This window comes from Lutra lutra, chromosome 12 (assembly GCF_902655055.1).
Source record: "Lutra lutra chromosome 12, mLutLut1.2, whole genome shotgun sequence".
Classification (NCBI taxonomy): domain Eukaryota; kingdom Metazoa; phylum Chordata; class Mammalia; order Carnivora; family Mustelidae; genus Lutra; species Lutra lutra.
The window spans coordinates 23644360-23665114 of NC_062289.1; the positions used below are offsets into that span (position 1 = coordinate 23644360).

General features: G+C 40.5%; 1 long non-coding RNA gene across 1 annotated transcript in view; it reads right to left on the minus strand.

Annotated features, from left to right (window-relative positions):
* Window positions 1-15625: 15625 nt before the first annotated feature.
* The window catches only part of LOC125082264 (uncharacterized), a 39243-nt gene continuing 34113 nt past the window's right edge, over window positions 15626-20755 (minus strand). The window contains exon 3 of the long non-coding RNA XR_007121933.1: window positions 15626-15741. This is a non-coding gene — a long non-coding RNA (uncharacterized LOC125082264). The remainder of the gene's footprint in view (window positions 15742-20755) is intronic.

The window sequence follows — 20755 nt, forward strand, 5'->3', positions numbered from 1 at the left end:
GTCAGTGGAGATGCCGCTGCCAATGAGTTGGTGAATCTGTACCCAGTGCTATCTTTCCCAAACACTTTCTCTCCCTTAGGATTGGCCTCAGTGCTTTGGTTCATCTACAGGAACAATGTTAATGAAGTTGCCACATTACTCATTTCAGCAACAACAAATGAAACAGAAGAATGAGTGTTACTTCTTTCTTTAAAAAATAATCCGAATGTTTTGTTTTGTTACCCGCCCTCATACTCAAATAAGAGCCCCCTGACACCCCACTTTCACCTGCTGGACTTCCTCTCTCAAAACTATTCATGCCCTCTTACCCATGAGTCTTGGTTCCAGCTCTTTCCCTCGCCCACAGCATTCTTCCCTTGCTCCCTCCCCATCCCTTTCTTCATCTACTCAACCATTGAGGTTTAATTTAAAAGCTCCTGCTTATGAAAAGCTCTTCAGATTAGTCAAAATCATAACAAGTGGATCTTTTTTCTAAGACCCCATATGTGCCGTCTGCCTCTATTCAAGTCTCAGTTTTTCTCAACTCCACTGCTGTTCCAACCACCTTCTAAATTATAAACCTCCAAAAAGTATTCTTTTTTAGTGTTTCACTAAACATCACAGAGGTGATGTTAGGTATATGTTTGTTAAATGAAGAGATACATAAAATACCCTATTTGGATATTTTAAAATATTTAGTATGTCTGTGGAATTCTGTAAATTATAGTATCTTAATAATTTAACAAATGAATGGTTCATAGGGTAACAACAGATTCCAACTCAAAAATAAATGTACTGTTACTTACTGTTACTCTGGTGAGCCTATTTAAAAGTAAGAAAGTAATAAAAAAAATAAAAAATAATAAAATAAAATAAAATAAAAAATAAAAGTAAGAAAGCAAATTTTCTAGAAAGGCTAATTAGGCCAACAGAGCACCTGGGATTCAAGTTCTCAAAGTGTCCATGATACCATCTGGTGAAGAAGGATGCAGAAGACAGTGTTGTACAACTGTATAGTCATAGAACCATAGCATGTGAGGAAAAGGGAGGCAGGGAGATGGCCATGGTAAGTTTTGTTTCAGATTATATAGGTCAATGCTTTGAGAATAGTCTTAGTCAATATTTTTATCCTTGCTTATTTCCAAATAAGGCTTCAGGAAGAAACTAAAAATCACAAGGAAGGTGTATAACAGAGCAATACTACTACCTTTTTTCAAATCTGTATCTTTGTGTATGAAGGACAAAGAAAAAAAATGCACAATGGATACTTTCCATGGAAAAAACTTTTACAAAGACATGGGTATTAGAGGAAAAACAACAGCATCCAAAAATCATCCCAAACACCCATGATCCCTAAAAATGACTAGCAGCAGGAGTTATGAAAATGCTCCATCAGAAATGGAGTTTTCAGGGGTGCCTGTGTGGCTCAGTGGTTGGGCATCTGCCTTTGGCTCAGGTCATGATCCCAGGGTCCTGAGATCGAGCGCCACGTTGCAGCTCCCTGCTCCGTGGGAGGACTGTTTATCCCTCTCCCACTCCCTGTGCTTGTGTTCCCTCTCTCGCTCTGTCAATTAAATAAAATCTTTTAACAAAAAAAGAAAGAAAAAAAGAAATGGAGTTGTCAAAGTCTGCAAGGTTGATAAGCACCTAGAGATCTGAGGAGAAGCTAAAGGCAAATGTCGTCTCTGAAAAGATTAGGAGATTACAAATCATTTTAACAAATATTTATTAAGCATTAAATGAGTGTAAAGCACAAAAAGAGAATTACAACAAGATATTTCCTTAAAGAGCTTATGGTCTAGAAGGGAAAGAAAGCATTCTCACACATACTATATTACCACCCAGCAGCAGTTGATGAAGCATAAACTATGTCTCAGAATTCCCCTAAACACTAAAGTCGGATACATAAAAGACGATCCCAGTCCCCAAAGCACTTATAATCTAAGGGAGACAAGCAATGTATATGAAACCATTTGCAAACCATACAAAACATTTATAAGTGAATATCTTAATCTGGTAGGATAAGAAATGCTCCCTGAATTTTGAGAATGAAGATTTACTTATAGCCTCAGATAATCAAGAGACGCTTAGGGGAGCAGAGGAAACCCAGAAACTGTGTGAAGCCTTGAAAGATGACTGCAAGTCAGGATCCATGGAGAGAGGAGGTGAGAAAGTTCCCAGTCAGACACGCAATACACAGAGAAGACAAGGTGTGACTGACTTGAGGGGAAGAAATCCGCACATGATTAAGTAAACAAGTTACCTTTCAAGGGAGGGTAAGGGAAAGTTTTGTGTGTGTGTGTGTGTGTGTGTGTGTGTGTGTGTGTGTGTGTGTGTGGTTTTGTTTGTTTTAGTGTCTGGAATTCTACTACTGAACTATGTGTGTTTCAAGATGTAGTTGTTAAGCACCCGTTGGCATACGGCACTGCATTGACTCCGCACAAAACCCCTAATCTGCTTACCCCTTGAGGCTAGATCCTGCCTCCTCAGAAAACACCACCAACCAGGACACATGCTGAGTCTTTCTCCTGCAAGCCAGGGTTTCAAGTCCTTTTAACTCTAGGAACCCAGGATTGCACCCACACCATGATCCAGACAGAGCAGGAGAAAATGGAAACTGTAAGCACTGGCAGAGCAGATGCTGAAATTATGAGCAGCGCCATGTCCAGCACTCTTGGAAGTGATTCAGTAAAGCATTTTCCCCCCAACATTTCTTAGTGATTCTTAGTGAGGTCTCTCTGCCTCATTTTTCACAATTTCAGGATACAGAGAAAAGAAAGGTTTAACTCTTTTGCAAACTGGAAAAGGCATATGCTTACATTTCTTCCCATTCAACAATAACTTAGAGGTAGCTAATGAGATTTTCTTTCCTTCCCTGTGCTCCCAGAAGTCATCCATCCACAACCAGGCAGAGTCTAGCCATGAAATTTTCTACCCAATTTGTGGTTTTTCAGACAGCTAGGAGAGGGATGAAAATGGTTTAATAATGGGAATTGCCATAAAAATTATAATTACAGAATTTGCTAGAGTGAACACCATAATGGACTGTTTGTTTAAATCAAATATCTGTTGACTCTCTTTGAAGATAAATGATGCATTCTATACCCCAATATACATGGAGAGCATTTCTGCACAATGGTGGTTCTTCTATTTTTCTTTGGTACACCAGCCAGACTGGCTAGAACAGGTAACTGCACTTCACTCAGAACCACATGTTGAGCATAGCTCAATATCTAAGCCTAGCACTGGCCAGTGACATGGTCAATTAATACTTTCTGGTAAGACCCTCAAGATAAGGGGCACCTGGGTGGCTCAGTGGGTTAAAGCCTCTGCCTTCGGCTTAGATCATGATCCCAGGGTCCTGGGATCGAGCCCCGCAGCAGGCTCTCTGCTCGTCAGGGAGCCTGCTTCCTCCTCTCTCTCTGCCTGCCTCTCTGCCTACTTGTGATCTCTGTCTGTCAAATAAATAAATAAAATCTTAAAAAAAAAAAAAAAAGACCCTCAAGATAAGCAGACACCTTATCTAACAGAGAAGCCAAGGACATGCCAATAAACAAACTAAGCTAGCCCTGCATGAACTTAACATAATCTAACCCTTCTCTGCCTTAGTTTCTTAATTTGTAGGGTCAAGGAGTTGAGTATCTGTATCTCCAAGGTCAGAATCCTCTAACATTCATGATTCTAAATCAGAAGCAAAAAGAGGATTAAGATTAAACCCCTGTTCAAGTCCTTAGACAAAAACTAGCTCCAAAAAATTTATCCCCTAAAGAACCAGCACCAAAGTCTTTTTTTTTCCTAATTTTTCTAAAAGATTTTATTTATTTATTTGACAGGGAGAGAGATCGCAAGTAGACAGAGAAGCAGGCGGCGGCGGGGGGGGGTGGGGTGCCGGGGGGAGCAGGCTCCCTGCTGAGCAGAGAGCCTGATGCAGGGCTCTATCCCAGGACCCTGAGATCATGACCTGAGCTGAAGGCAGAGGCTTAACCCATTGAGCCACCCAGGCGCCCCATGCACCAAAGTCTTTACTGGAGAATTTCATGAAGGTGGTAGAGGGTTTTCCTCTCAAAATCTCTTCTTTCTCCTCTCTCTCCCATATTCTGTATTCTAGCTAATGGCAATAAATGTGCTTTGAAGCTTGAAGACACTTATGAAAAGAGTAAAAATCACTTTCCTTCTCCTTCCTATTGTTAGCCAATCCTTAATTGTCCCCACAGGACAAAAGATGTTGAGAGGATTAATTAGCTAATCTTTGTGAAGTGCTTTGCAGAGGAAGAATGTTACCCAAAGTGTTAAGGAGCATTAATACTCGACTAACTTCACACCAAAGAATAAAAGCCCCAGAATAAGAACATATTTCAAGATTCAGATAAATTGAAAGCTCTAGGCAAAAGGGGACATGAACAGGGTGATTCTATTTTGCTGAGTTTGGAAAGCAAGGAAACCCAACCCAAAAAGATAGGACACTAACCAAAAAGATTCACAACAAAGACCTTGCACATGCACATACTCTGAAGAGAAATGGGAAAGGAAAGGAGTAAGGTACCTGAAGCCTACAGATAGAAATCCCATCCTATGAAGGAAAGATAGCTGGAAGGTCAGCTCTCTCGTGGGGGCTGTGTGGAAGTAGCACTTTGTGCCCCGTTCTCCAAAGCCTTCTTCAAATCTCTCTTTCAAAGAGCAATCTGCTCCTGCAAACCAGCAAGGCTGTAACCAGCAGTAAGAAAGGACGTTTCTACAGTAGAGTCATTACTCAAGCCTTAGAAGGAATTCCACACCGCTGGAAAGATCCCAGCCCCATTAGAACCAAGAAACTCAGACTGATCCCTTCTGCTGAAGAGGACAACTTTTCTTCTCAACTAAAAGTTAATGCTTGGACAAAGTGAAGTTGAGAACTGAGGCAGTTAGCCCACCAATTCCAAGTAAAAGCAATAAAATACTGACTTTCTTCCTGGAGATTTAGGGGAAAGCCTGGGGCTAACACTGTTCCTTGGGATGGGAGATACAGCAACCCTTTTTGCATTCCTAGCGTTGTCAAACATGCCTTCCTCCTGAGCTGAGTCATTCTGGTCAACACTGCCATTAAACCTGTAGAGGGCAAGGTGTTGGTAGCACGCTCAGAACCACTTTTCATAGCAGCTGTGCTATTTTGGACCCTTGTTTTTCAAAAGAGGCTATAGATCTCTACTTCCTCAATGCATTTTTAAAAAGATTTTATTTATTTGTCAGAGAGAGAGAGCACAAGCAGGCAAAACAGCAGGCAGAGGCAGAAAGAGAAGCAGGCTCCCCCACACACACACCAAGAGAGAAGCAGGCTCCCCGCCCCCTGAGCAAGGAGCCTGATGCCAGACTTGATCCCAGGACTCTGGGATCATGACCTGAGCTGAAGGCAGTGGCTTAACGTACTGAGCCACCCAAGTATCTCTTCCTTAATGCATTTCATCTAGTATGTGTAGATGGTCTACAAGGACTTCTAAGAAATTAGACACTCTGTGAATGGGTAATATCTGTCAATTAACTAAAGGTCTTCCACAATGAAACAAAAAAGAGTCTGTTTAGACCCATAAGATGAGTTGGACAATTAAATGACTGACTATTCCCTTTATAGGACACACCTTGAAGGACTCTTGGTATTTGGGGTTGGAAGAAACAGAACATAAACCCAAGTGCCCCCATCTTGACTTCTACCGTTAGAACAATGGAGAAATTATTTAGTGTCCTAAAACTAATGATTCTCGTCTACCACATGGAAATTATAATCACATTTACCTCACATAGTTGTGATTAAATGGAATTAGGCGTGAAAAGCACATAGGCCAGTACTTGCACTCAATAAATGTTAATTTTTGATATTTGGATTTTCAAAACTTATTGTTAATTCTATTTGTACTCAGAAAAAAATTTTATGAAAATCCCATGAGCACAACTGTTTTTATTTTTCCATGTTCCCTTCCAATTTTTGTCCTTAAATATACATACTTTACACATTTATAATTACACTATGAATATGATTTTTATGTTTTATATTATAATTTAAATTATGACATAAATACTTTCCATCGCATTTCAGACTCTATAATTACAGTATATGAGGCCTCCACAATGTGCATTAAACTGGCATACCATAGTTAACAAGTCCCTCCATTGAGGAGTGGGGATTGTATGGTGAAAAGAACACTGAACTTGGACTGAAGACACATATTTCCCATTTCCTCCCTTAAACAACATGCATATTCAAGTGCTTTGTTGTGGGCCTTTTGGACAAGGGTCCTATCTTTGTTGGTTGAGTTTCCCTGCTTTTCAAACTAAGCAAAACTGTCCAAACACTATCATTCAATTCAACCGTGCAACCTTAAAAATACCATATCACTTCTCTAAGCCTTTTCCCTCATTTATAAATAAGGAAGAAAAACAAAACCACCTCCCCTAGAAGGTCATTGTGAACATGAAATGAGATAATTTGTGTGAAAAGAATCTGTGAGCTGTAAATTAAAATACCCCAGAATGTTTAAAAATATATATATATATATATCCATGTATAACTTTTTCTTTTTAATGATTTACTTGATGCCATTTTCCAAAGAGAAATTACTGCGTCCAAGAGTAGGTCCATTTTTGTGACTCATGCTAGGTATGGTTAAATTGCTTAAATTGAAAACAAATGGATGAAAGTGTGCTTCACCCTCTACTCCAGTACTCTCAACAACTATACACCAAACACAGAGATAAGTGTGTAGATGCATAAAGAGCATGTACACTTGTATGTGGATATACCTACATGTGTGGATACATGTAATATATAATGGTTTGTTTTGAGGCATTGCCAAGCCTGACACTAGAGGTGGAGATGAAAACAAGAGTGTAAATGAACCTGTTTAATTAATTTTTATTTTATCAGTACTATTAATATCCATTCAAAGTCATGACATTAAGAAAAATATGGCAAAACCACAATTGCCGTCCACAAAGCCTCTGAATGTGGAGGGAATACATATAAACTTAGTATGGGACAAGCTCTTCACCCCATCTGCAGTAACCCTGCCCTGGAGGGGATAGGCACCCACAAGAAAGAAGGGAAAGGAGAAACTTCCAAAGACAGCCTCTGGAGTAGGGTCCTTTAGGATGAAAATGAAGAAAAATGAGCTATGCCAACCAAGCATATTGGCTGTAGTAGCCAGGAATCCTACTAAATTCACCTCTTTCTATGCCTCTTCATCTTCTTTTTAACGCCCCCCAACACACACACGCACACACACACACACACATTCTTAGTAAAAGCAAAAGCTTTTTAGAAATGGTCAGTGTCCTCTTTGGTAGGAGAGCTAAGGTAAAGGGGGCCATGTCCTCCCTCTAGGGGGCCAGGTCAGTGGGGTCAGTGCACCCCTAGTGGTCAGTTATGTAATGGTGGCTGCAGAATGACCTGCATGTGTGTCCACGGGAACACCAGCCAGGGGGAAGGTGCACATCCCCAAGGACAAACATCTGAGGTTGAGTCCCCTCCATGTTGAGGAGCACTGACAGACAGCACATACATCCACAGCAAGACTGGCCTCATAAACCCTTGCTTAAATCATTGTATCACATGCACACACTGAATCACAAGGGCAGAGCCCCTGTAATTGATACCAAACTACATGACCTCAGCCCTACAGAACAATCTTTTCAATCTGGACCTCACTTCTTTACCTACTTACACCTGATTTTACTCACTTTGTGGAGCTTAGCAGTAGCTTAAGGTGTCCTCCTAATGAAGAGGAAGGTCCATGCATCAGACAAGAAGCACTTTGAATCTCAGCTCTATTTGAGAAACTTCGGGTCAGTTCCTTAACTCTCCTGACCCTTGATTTCCACATTTATAAAAAAGGGGCTAATTAAAACCTCCCTCATCAGACGCTCAAAGTACCCTTAAACAATCAGAGTTGTGTTACTAAACACATTTTCTAAAACCCATGCTTAGAGCCCAAGAATGCTGTGCCTGTTTTATATTACCACTTAAAAGATCTGCATGCTCATACATGAATTTGGGCTTTCATTGTTCTTTCCATAAAGTCTCTAATTCAATTTAGTAGCATTGTGGACACAAGGAGTCAGGCTCTGGTCTCAATTACAGAAATACAACTTTCAAATGGAGAGCAGCGATCTCTGAAACCTACTTGGGCTCCCAGATGCAACAGCCCAGAACATCACCCCACCATGTTTACAATGAAAAACAGAGAGTCTATGAAGAAATTTCTCTAAATTGATGTTTTTCCAGAGAATGGCTGCAGGAAAATCACAAGAAGAGTTTTTATGACCAACTTCATACCCCATCCTGCAAATGATTTCAGGGGAGAGTTATCAAAATCCTTATTGCTCTACCTCCTTTCTCTTAGTTCCAGACATAAGTGAGTACAGAAAGGAACTCTACAAATAAATATCAAGTTAAATCTCTGAGATCAACAGTCCATCTTCACAGGTTAATTTCCTTAAACCATGTGCATATGATAGAAAACCCTCTGTTCTTCTCTTGGTTCCTCTCATATCATTAAAGCTTGTGTAAATGTCTCAGTCAAATTGACTCAAAATTGTGGGTAGAAGGAAAAATTCTGGTCAGTGAGATATGAGGGAAGGCTTTGGGAAGACATTTGCATTTCTTGAAAGAGTTGATGGCTCTTCCTTTTCCCTTCCTCCTTTCCCCTTCTCTCTTCTCCCTTCCTTGAATATAGACATGTTGCCTGGAGCTGCAGCAGCCCTCCTGCAACCATGAGGAGTATTGAGGAAAACTAAAGAGACTCAGCCCTAACATGACAGAGCCACTGCACTGAAGCTGGCAACCACTACCTTTCAACTTCTTGTCATGTAAAAAAAGAAATAGATCTCCATTTTCTTAAGTCCTTGTATTTGAGTATTCTATTATATTAAACTGGATGAAATCCAAACCAATATACCTGTTAACTTTCCTCTCCCTCAAGATGTTTTCAGAGCAGATGTTTTCCTTTACAGCTCCATGGGACTGGCTTCCACCCTTACACAGCCTCCTAATTTCACCAGTCCTCAGAATATGACAGCAGCCACCTCTCGGCAAATTCCAGGCTCTACAAACTTGTGCCATAAAGAATTGTAAACTCACCTGTCAGTAACCTAGGTCTTGTTCAAGGTAGATTAGAAAAAAGGCAGTCAAAACAGTATTGGAGCCTACAAAATATAGCATTCCTTAGATTAAAACAGTATCATCAACTTTAAAAAGACAGAAAGGCAAAGGTGGTCTGAAGGGGGAAATATATAGCCATCAAATCCTCACTCAAAAAAACCGAAATATCCTGAATACACCAACTCTCTTTACACCTTAAAGAACTGGAAAGTCAACAACAAATTAAGCCAACCCCATGCAGAAGAATGGAAATAATTAAGATGAGAGTGGAGATCAATGAGTTAGAAACTAGAGATACAGTGGAACACATCAACAAAATTAGAAGCTGATTCTTCAAAAGAACCAATAGGATTGATAAACCACTGGCAAAACTAATCCAAAAGAAAAGAGAGAGGACCCAAATTAATAAAATTATAAACGAAAGGGGAGAGATCATGACTAACGCCAAGGAAATAGAAACAATCATCAGAAATTATTATCAACAGTTATATGCCAATAAGTTAAGCAACCAAGAAGAAATGGATGCATTCCTGGAAACCTATAAACTTCCAAAACTGAAACAGGAAGAAACTGACAACCTGAATAGAACAATATCTAGCAATGAGATTGAAGCAGTGATCAAAAACCTCCCAAAAACAAGAGCCCAGAACCTGATGGATTCCCTGGAGAATTCTACCAAACATTCAAAGAAATAATACCTATTCTCCTGAAGCTGTTTCAAAAAAAAATAGAAACATAAGGAAAATTTCCAGACTCTTTTTATGAAGCCAGAATTACCCAATCCCCAGCCCAGGAAAAGACCCCATCAAAAAAGAGATTTTCAGACCAATATCTCTGATGAATATGGATGCCAAGATTCTCAACAAGATCCTAGCTAATAGGGTCCAACAGTACATTAAAAAGATCATCACCATGACTCGGTGGGATTTATCCCTGGGATGCAAGGGTGGCTCAACATTTGCAAATCAATCAGATAGAACATATCAATAAGAGAGAAGAACCACTTGGTCCTCTCAATTGATGCAGGAAAAGCATTTGACAAAATACAGCATCTGTTCCTGATTAAAGCTCTTCAAAGTATAGGGATAGAGGGAATATTCCTCAATTTCATAAAATCTATCTATAAAAAACACACAGTGAATATCATCCTCAATGAGAAAGCTGACAGCCTTCCTTTTGAGAATAGGAACACGACAAAGATGTCCACTCTAGCCACTGTTGTTCAACATAGTACTAGAAGTCCTACCAACAGCAATCAGACAACAAAAGAAATAAAAGGTATTCAAATTGGCAAGGAAGAAGTCAAACACTCTCTCTTCACAGATGACATGATACTTTATACGGAAAACCCAAAAGACTCCACCCCCAAACTACTAGAACTCATACAGCAATTCAGTACTATACAACAATACAGTAATGTGGCAGTATACAAAATCAATGTACAGAAATCAGTTGCTTTCTTACACACTAACAATGAAAATATAGAAAGGGAAATAAGAGAATCAACTTCATTTACTATAGCACCAAGAACCACAAGATACCTTGAAATAACTAACCAAAGAGGTAAAGGATCTGTACTCAAAGAACTACAGAACACTCATGAAAGAAACTGAAGAAGACACAAAAAGATGGAAGAGCATGGGGCGCCTGGGTGGCTCAGTGGGTTAAGCCGCTGCCTTCGGCTCAGGTCATGATCTCAGGGTCCTGGGATCGAGTCCCACATCGGGCTCTCTGCTCACCAAGAAGCCTGCTTCCCTCTCTCTCTCTCTCTCTCTGCCTTCCTCTCCATCTACTTGTGATCTCTCTCTGTCAAATAAATAAATAAAATCTTTAAAAAAAAAAAAAAAGATGGAAGAGCATTCCATGCTCATGGATGGGAAGAGTAACATTGTTAAAATGTCTATACTGCCCAGAGCAATCTATATTTTCAATGTCATCCCAATCAAAATTCCATCGGCATTTTTCAAAGTGCTGGAGCAAAGAATCCTAAAATTTGTATGGAACCAGAAGAGACCCCAAAATGCTAAGGAAATTTTGAAAAAGGAAAACAAAACTGGGGGCATCATGTTGCCTGATTTCAAGCTTTACTACAAAGCTGTGATCACCAAAGATGCCATGGTACTGACACAAAAACAGACACATAGACCAGTGGAACAGAGTAGAGAGCCCACATATGGACCCACAACTCTATGGTCAAATAACCTTCGATAAAGCAGGAAAAATTACCCAGTGGGAAAAAGACAGTCTCTTCAATAAATGGTGCTGGGAAAATTGAACAGCTATGTATAGAAGAATGAAACTCAACTATTCTATTACACCATACACAAAGATAAACTTGAAATGGATAAAAGATCTCAACACGAGACTGGAATCTATCAAAATCCTAGAGAAGAACATAGGCAGTAACCTCTTCGACATCAGCCACAGCAATTTCTTTCATGACATGTCTCCAAAGGCAAAGGAAACAAAAGTGAAAATGAACTTTTGGGACTTCATCAAGATCAAAAACTTCTGCACAGCAAAGGAAACAGTCAACAAAACAAAGAGGCAACCCACGGAATGGGAGAAGATATTTGCAAATGGCACTACAGACAAAGGGCTCATATCCAAGATCTATAAAGAACTCCTCAAACTCAACACACACGAAACACATAATCACGTCAAAAAATGGGCAGAAGATATGAACAGACACTTTTCCAAAGAAGACCTACAAATGGCTAACAGACACATGAAAAAATGTTCATCATCATTAGCTATCAGGGAGATTCAAATCAAAACCGCATTGAGATACCACCTTATTCCAGTTAGAATGGCCAAAATTAACAAGACAAGAAACAACAAGTGTTGGAGAGGATGTGGAGAAAGGGGAACCCTCTTACACTGTTGGTGGGAATGCAAGTTGGATGCAGCCATTTTGGAGAACACTGTGGAGATTCCTTAAGAAATTAAAAATAGAGCTACCCTATGACCCTGTAATTGCACTCCTGGTATTTACCCCAAAGATACAGATGTAGTGAAAAGAAGGGCCATATGTACCCCAATGTTCATAGCAGCAATGCCACAATTGCCAAACTGTGGAAAGAACCAAGATGCCCTTCAACAGACGAATGGATAAAGACAATGTGGTCCATATATACAATGGAGTATTATGCCTTCATCAGAAAGGATAAATACCCAACTTTTGGATCAACATGGACGGGACTGGGGGAGATTATGCTGAGTTGAAATAAGTCAAGCAGAGAAAGTCAATTATCATATGGTTTCACTTACTTGGGGAGCATAAGGAATAACATGGAGGACATTAGGAGAAGGAAAGGAAAAGTGAATTGGGAGAAATCGGAGGGGTAGATGAAGCATGAGAGACTGTGGACTCTGAGAAACAAACTGAGGGTTTTTGGAGGGGAGGGAGTTGGAGGGTAGGTGAGCCTGGTGATGGGTATTAAGGAGGGCACGTATTGCATGGAGCACTGGGTGTGGTGCATAAACAATGAACCTTGGAACACTGAAAAAAGAAAATTAAATTTAAAAAAATAAAATAAAAATACAAAAAAAAGACAGAAAAGCAAAGAAGAGAGAATGAAGAAGAGTTACAAAAATATCTATCAACTTTCTCTTCATCTTCATAATTAAAGGGCACCATAGCTGAATACAATCATTGTTCTTTACAAAGTTGATGGGAAAGGTTCTGCAGAGAAGGCATTTAAGATAAACCTTCATAATGGCTTTTGTTTATTTCATTACCAATGTGTGCAACTGGGACCACCAGCATTTCTTCTACTTCTCTCTGCCTTTCCTCCCTCTCTTCTTCCTTCCCTAATCTAGGATATAAAGCAAAACCCATCCTCTCAAACATTCCAGCTCCTTTAGGATATTTATTGGTCTTTATCCATCATCTATTCTTATAACCACCTCCAATCTCTCTTAACAGATGCTGTAATGGCGTATAATAAGCCAACCCCCTTTGTTGCATGACAGGCCTTCATTGGACCTTTCAAAATTGTTGCCAGAAATCCCACTTCTTTCAATTCTATAGTTTGTCAATATACAGCTTCATTATAGCTCTTAGAATATAAATGTAGCACTATCAGGACCATAGGAGAACTTTGTGCAAGTTCACCCCTAGGTACAATTTCATACAGGGTATGTCACTTATGTAAAATTCCAGGCTTGTTTCGTCTGAAATAAAGGAACACATTTTTTTCTATAGATAAATCTATTCTTACTTTATTTACCAATTAAAAACTGTTAAGAATACATGAGTCTGGGGTGCCTGGGTGGCTCAGTGAGCTAAGCATCTGCCTTCAGCTCAGGTCATGATCCCAGGGTCCAAGGATGGAGCCCCAGGTCAGGCTCCCTGCTTAGCAGGGAGCCTGCTTCTCCCTCTCCTTCTGCAACTCCTTGTTCGTGCTCTCTATCATTTGATCTCTCTCTCTCTCTTCTCTCTCAAATAATTTTTTTTAAAAAGGTCATATGAGTCTGTAGTTGTGATAAAATTCCATGGAACCCCACATACACAGACACACAAATGAATGTAAAAACTGGTGAAAAATAAGGTGTGTAGAGTATATAGCTGTCAATTTTCTGATTTTAATAATGGTACTATAATTATGTGGGATGTTACCATTGGGAAAATCTAGGTGAAAAAGTACATGGAACCCCTCTGTACTCTCTTTATAATTTCTGTAAGTCTATATTTCAAAATTAAGGTGTGTTTTTTTTATCATTCCATAGTTAAAGAGAACCTGAGACCACACTGACTTTCTTGGTATTCTTGGCACACCATTAATTCACACTGAGCTCTGTCTTTGTTGTTATGTTACTTCCATGAATATCTGGTATCTTGGGTCTTCCCATTTGTCCTTATATACTTGAACTTTTGGAAAAATACAAATTGTCGATCTATCTCTTTTAAATTGTCTGATTGGTTTAAAATTCATTGTTTTGGCCTATGAAGATCTTGGATCTTGGTTCTGTTATCCAGGAAACAGAACTGTTATTGGTTCTGTTATCTCAATCTCTCTTCTGTCTGAACATATGAGAATTATATCTTCTGTCTTCATCAAGGCCAAAGGAATCCAGGTTGACATGGACTCATTAATCAGCATTCCTTGTGTACATTCACGGAGTCAACTGTAAAAGCACTTTGATGTACACATCACTCAACTTTTATTGCTCCATTTTGTCCACAAAGATGTGGCAAACTTTATAAAACATGTGGACGAAATCCTTATAAGACAGTTTTGTGTTATTTCCCAAATCAACCAATCTAGAAACACCATTTAGATTTTAAAACCCATGAGCTCAGAGACGATAAAAGAAAAGAACAATAAATTTGACTACATTTAAAAAATAATAAATGTGACAAAACAAAAGGCCATAAGCAAAGTCAGAGGAAACATCACAAACTGGAAAAACATTTGCAACATATGATGAACAAAGGACAATTTAATTTCTAAGTATCATTCAAATCAATAATAAAAAGTTAAGCAACATATTAAAATGGACAAAGGATTTAAGGGGGGCTCATTAAAAAATATGATTGGTGGGTAAAGTTTTGAAATAATGCTTAAGCTTGTTAATGAATAAATGTAAATCAAAACACAAGTATATGATGAATTTTTCCCTGACTAAATTGGAAATTTCTTTTAAATGCTAAAACCTAATAGTGTCAATGGTGAGGAAAAGCAAGCATTCTCATGTTCTGCGCATGTGAGTATAGAACAATAGAACCATATTGGAGAGTATTTGCAATATATAGATGCATGTACATTTTTACTGGAAACTTTACCTACAAGAATTTATCTCATGGATGTACTTGGAAATATATGCAAAATATGTGTACAACATTGTTTACTGCATTATTGCTTGCAATAGCAAAGCAAACATAAATGATATCCATGTTTTAAAATACCTATAGAAGACTAAAAGATATTGGGCACCTGAATGGCTCAGTCAATTGAGCATCCAACTCTTGATTTCAGCTCAGGTCGTGATCTCAGGATCCTGGGATTGAGACAGAGTTGGGCTCTGTGCTCATTAAGGAGTCTGCTTTCTTTCTCTCTCCCTTTCCCTTTACCCACCCCACCCTGCCATTTGCTCTCTCTCGCTCTCTCTCTCTCAAATAAATAAATAAATCTTTAAAAAAAAAAAAAGAACAGAAAAGGTATGAAGGAAAGCTATTCAACATTAAAAATAATGAAGTAACTTTATGGGTGTGAACATGGAAAGATCTCTAAAATACACAATTAACTTATTTTTTTTAATATTTTATTTATTTATTTGACAGCGATCACAAGTAGGCAGAGAGGCAGGCAGAGAGAGAGGAGGAAGCAGGCTCCCTGACGAGCAGAGAACCCGCTGTGGGGCTCGATCCCAGGACCCTGGGATCATGACCTGAGCCGAAGGCAGAGGCTTTAACCCACTGAGCCACCCAGGTGCCCCCACAATTAACTTATTTTTAAAAGCAAACCGCAGAACAGTATACTTGAAGAGAGAAAAAAACAATCCTTTTACCTGTAAATTTTCTTTTCCAGAAGAATACAGGAAATTTTAAGAAAGCTCTGATGGGTAAGAGAAGGGAACTCAGTTATCTTGCAGCGGGATTACAGGCTATCTTTGCCCCTCTTTGTATTTTCCTGTACTTAAATAAAAAGAATGTTATTTAATGACAGAAACAAAAAAGCCCAGAGTCTATTTGGTGTATTTGCATGTTAGTGGATCTCTTTTGGCTCTTGATACTCAATATTTTCTTTTTCAAATATTCATTCCCCAATGAACTAATAAAGCATTCTAGATTTTTGCCAGAGATCAACACCAAGTTAACTGAACTACAGTTTTCAGGATCCATCTAACACTGATTTTTAAAAAAAGGAAGGCTTTTTTTTTTCTTTTTTTCCAAACTACAGGTCTCTATGATTTCCTGGAATACCATCAGTAATTTTGTAAGTCAGTAAAAAGTTTCAATTTCACTATGTTGGAAGAATGGTTTCCGTAGTGTAGTTGTTATCGTGTTCACCTGACATTATGTTGGAAAAATGATTCAAAAGCTTTTGGGGTCTCAAGTCCTTTTCAGAATCTGATGAAAGCTGATGACTATCTTCCTCCTTCCAAAAATGTGCGTTGACAAAAATACTTGTGTCTTACACCAGGAGGTTCACTGACCCACTGAAGTCCATATCACGAATTCCCACACGTTAGAATCATCTGGAATTCTTGTTAAAACACAGATTCAGTACGTCTATGGTGTCCCCAAGATTTTCCAAGTCTAAGCAATTCCCAGGGAATTCTGAAGCTGCTGCTCTGGGAACCAAACATTGGGAACCATTATTTGAGGATATAATCCATCTGGCCCTGGAGATGCGAATACATTTGAAAAGTATGAGGGTATCTTTTTCCTACTTTCTCACTTCACTCAGCTTTCACTCTCTTTAATCATATTTGTCTCTCCCTTTATAATCTGACCACTCGTTGCCATGACAGGGCAACAGCGGATGATACAGTGTTACCCAGTCTAACAGTTGGCCATCCTCAATCCTTCTTCAGTCTCCACAGAATACCTCAGAAACTATTATTCTCAGCATTTTTCACAAGCTCCAGTTTATTTTCCTCATTATCATTCCTGACTTTTAACTCACACACATCTTTTTGTATTTATCTTTCCTGTGTATTTACTTCCAGATTGCATATGTTTGGGGGTGAAGGGGATGTATTTCCATCAGAACTCACTAGAGAGCTCCCCACACAGCCTATTTTTATCCTTACTGGGATAGGCTTTTTAAACTTGAACTGCTGCCCTTTTAGAGTCTCAAAGCCTTGGGCTTCTTTTTGCCTTTCCTCTTAGACCTTCCTTTTCAAAAAGCTAGAGTATGTGCACACCTTGGCAGTTACAGGCTTCACAATGATGTTTCTCCCCACAGTTTCCCACTGACTCACTAATGAACCTCCCTCTCTTTGGTGAAAATTTCAGTCAGTCCAGCAGTTCCTTCACTGCCTTCTTTCTCTTCTCAGAGACACTGTTCTTAATGAGGACCAGTCACGAACTGGTTGTGCAAATTAGGGGGAAACATCTGATGAACATGAATTCCTCATCATGCCCTTGTGTCCCCAGATGGCTTTATGATCTGTTTTAGGAAAGCATCACTATATTCTCTGGTGCCCACTTACGTGGGCCCTCTATAAAATGCTCCAAAGAATGCCTCAGAGCGAGGCCAGGCTCATCTGTACTTAAGAGAGGAAGCTGAAAGGAAAAGTGTCAGGCAACTGGAAGAGTATGTGAACCCAGGACCTAAAACATCCACGGAGTGTCCTGAGCCTGTGAGGTCGGTCAGTCTCCCTACATAACCACAGGCTCTTTCTTCATTCCCGTGTGCAGAGTTTCCAAATGCTACAGTAACAAGTGACCACAAACAGGGGCTTCCAACAACACAAATTAATTATCTTATAATTCTAGAGCTTAGACATTTAAGTCAAAGTGTGTCAGCAGGGCTGCATTCCTTCTGCAGGCTTCAGGAGGAATCCATTTCCTTACCCTTCCTAGCTTCTAGAGGCCTCCTACATTTGCAGACTCAGGGCCCCTTCCTGTGTTCGCTCTGACCCTGATTCCATCATCTCATATCCTGCTCTGCCTCTGAGCCCCACTTCCCTCATCTAAGATGAGATGGGGCACACTCAGGATGGCATGCCTATAGACCTCTTATAGAGACCTTTCTGATTACACTGGGCCCACATGGAAAACTACAAGCTAATCTTCCTAAAGATCCTTAATTACACCCGCAAAGTCTCTCTTGCCATCTAAATTAACATATTCACAGGGTCAAGGATTAGGATATGGACACTTTGAAGGACTATTATTCAGCCCACCACAAGGCCCCAAAGCAAAATGCAGATGTGAATTCAAATGTAATGAATTTTGCTTTCCCCAGAGTTCTTAAGTCATTCCAAGAATGTTGCCTGAGAGATCCAAATTCAGCATAATATCATTATCACTATTGGTTGTCTTTATTAAAAGAGAAAAATCATCCATATCAGAAGGGAGAAATATAAGACCTAATGTCATTCCCCCCACCGACAAAAAAAGAAAAAGATGAATTAAATTTCACACCCCCCATACCACCATCCTAACCTCCTCTTGATGAGCAATCTCTGTTTAATTTAAATTGAGAGCAACTGGGGGAACAAAAGTGGGGGAGAGCAGGGAGACAGTTCTGTTCTCTGACCACACTCGCCACTCTCAATGATGCACAGTTGATGTTAAAAATAATAATGATAATAGTTACTATTCCTGCCTGCCACGTTCCGTACAGGTCACACCATCATCCAGAAGGAAATAACAAGCAGACACACAACCCCATACTGGAATATGCAATCATGCGAAAAGCTACTTGGAGCCAGAAGCATAAAGTAGAACGCGATCTCCCATTGGCCTGTTCAGGTGGTGGAGCCCTAACAGCCCTGGCAACGATGGCTGCTGTTGGCCTTGGCTGGGAAGGGGGGTGAAGAGGGGCAGTGGTGAGGTCCCCACCCAGAGTGGGCACCTTGAACAGGTGTTAAGTGATATTGTCCCAGGAGCACACAGGGAATCCCCATCTCCCCAAGCAGGTTGAACAATGCTGCCAAATGACAGTGAGAAGCTCTGCCCACTCTCCCCAGGACAATCACTAGCTTCCAAGCAGCGGGATTTAATTCAATAGCTCCCACAATGGCTTTGGAAAGTGACTCCTTGAAGAATGGACCATTGTTGGCAGTCCATGAGGTGGCCTTGACTTTGCATGCCAGCTCCCATTACAATGTGAAAAGAAAGCATGTATTCAGAGCAGCAGAGGGGTCAGTAACATGAAACTGAATGGCCTATGCCAAGAATAATAGCAAGGTCAGAGCTAGCACAGTGAGCTTCCTGCCGGGGGAGCCTCTAAAAAGATCTCTTCCGCACAGGTCAGAGGCAGTGGCCCTGCCAAGGATACTTCTCGACTCACTTCCCTGGTATCCCCACAGCAGAAGAAAAAGAGCCCTCCAGGAAAGCAAGATGGCACAGCGGTCAAGCAGATGTGCTCTGCAGCTGGATGGCCAGAGTTCAATCCCTGCTCTTGGTGTCCAAACTTGAGGGTGAGACTTTACATCTGTCTCAATAGTTAGAAACCCCGAATCCACCCTTCAGTGTCAGCTTGGCTGCCATCTTAAAAGCCTGGTGAAGATGGGCAAATATTTATCTGTCTGTAAGTTGGTGGGGATGATGTGAGATCGTGTGCACAGCATATTTAGGAACATGATGTGATAAATCCTTAGTAGGCAACAGAAAACTTTTATCTCCATTATGGTTCTTATCACCTCATCTTCTAATTTTATGACAGGTTTCTACTCTGTCTACTAGTGTTCTTTTTTTTTAAGATTTTATTTATTTATTTGACAGAGATCACAAGTAGTTAGAGAGGCAGGCAGAGAGAGAGAAGAGGAAGCAGGCTCCCTGCTGAGCAGAGAGCCTGATGCGGGGCTTGATCCCAGGACCCTGAGATCATGACCTGAGCCGAAGGCAGAGGCTTTAACCCACTGTGCCACCCAGGCGCCCCCTGCTAATGTTCTTTAAAATAAAATGTGAATTCCTCCAGTTCCCATAATTTCATTATTAATGGCTAATCTCCCAGTTCCTAGCACAGTAGAAGGCACTTCACTGGCAAGAAACAGATACTTTGGTCAAAATAACGGGATGATTAGCCTGAAAAAGAGGAAACAGGCTAGAAATAAGGATCTATCTCACAAATCCAAAAGGAAGGGCTCTTCTATGGAAGGGGAGAGCCAGCAAATTCTGGGATGTCCAGAGACAAAACCAAGATTGAAGACAGGAAGTTAACATGGGACCCATATAAGGATGAATTTTCTTAGACTTGTACAGGTGGAGAGAGGGAGGGACAGCCACCCAAGAAGGAGAGATGAGGCTCTGTTTCAAATACCACTCATCAGGGTGGGGAGAACTGCTTCCTGAGGCTGAGTGGGTGAAATATTTGCCATTCAAAGCTGAGATGTAGTGAGTCTGTAACAGAGGAGTAGCAGCTAGGGGACATTTGTGTTCCCTGTTGAGGAGTGTAAGGAAAAAGAACATGTGCTCTCTCTTTTCCCTCCTAAATTCCAAACTAAAACACACACACACACACACACACACACACACACACACACACACACAGAAAAAGAGAAGAAAAGCTTTTCGAGTTTTCCTCTCCATTTCACTGCAAATATTTAAAAAAAAACAAATGTTCCCATGTGGGAAATGGGCAGTAAAGTCAGAGATGGGCCAGTGTTGGGGAGAAGAGCATGGATGTGCCAAAGCCTTAGAAAGAAACTCTCTCCAAGGAGATGAGGCCTTGGGAAAGCGTTGCTCTCTGTATCTGCCTAGGCCAGCCTCCCCGTCTGCCAAGGCAGCGCCACTCGCACCAGCTGGGGCTGCCCCAGGAGCCAGAGACAGCCAGCCATGAAGGAAGGACATCTGCCCAGACAGATAAGTGAAAGCCCGAGGAATTCTGGCCGCCCTCACCCCGACACTAGCCTCGCTGGTTCCAGAGGCTGTGCTCCGTGTGGCCAGCCTGCAGGGCTGCACTCCCAGCCCAGGGGGGCACCGACAAGGACCTCGAGGCCAAACTCCAGCGGGAATTTCCACCGGCT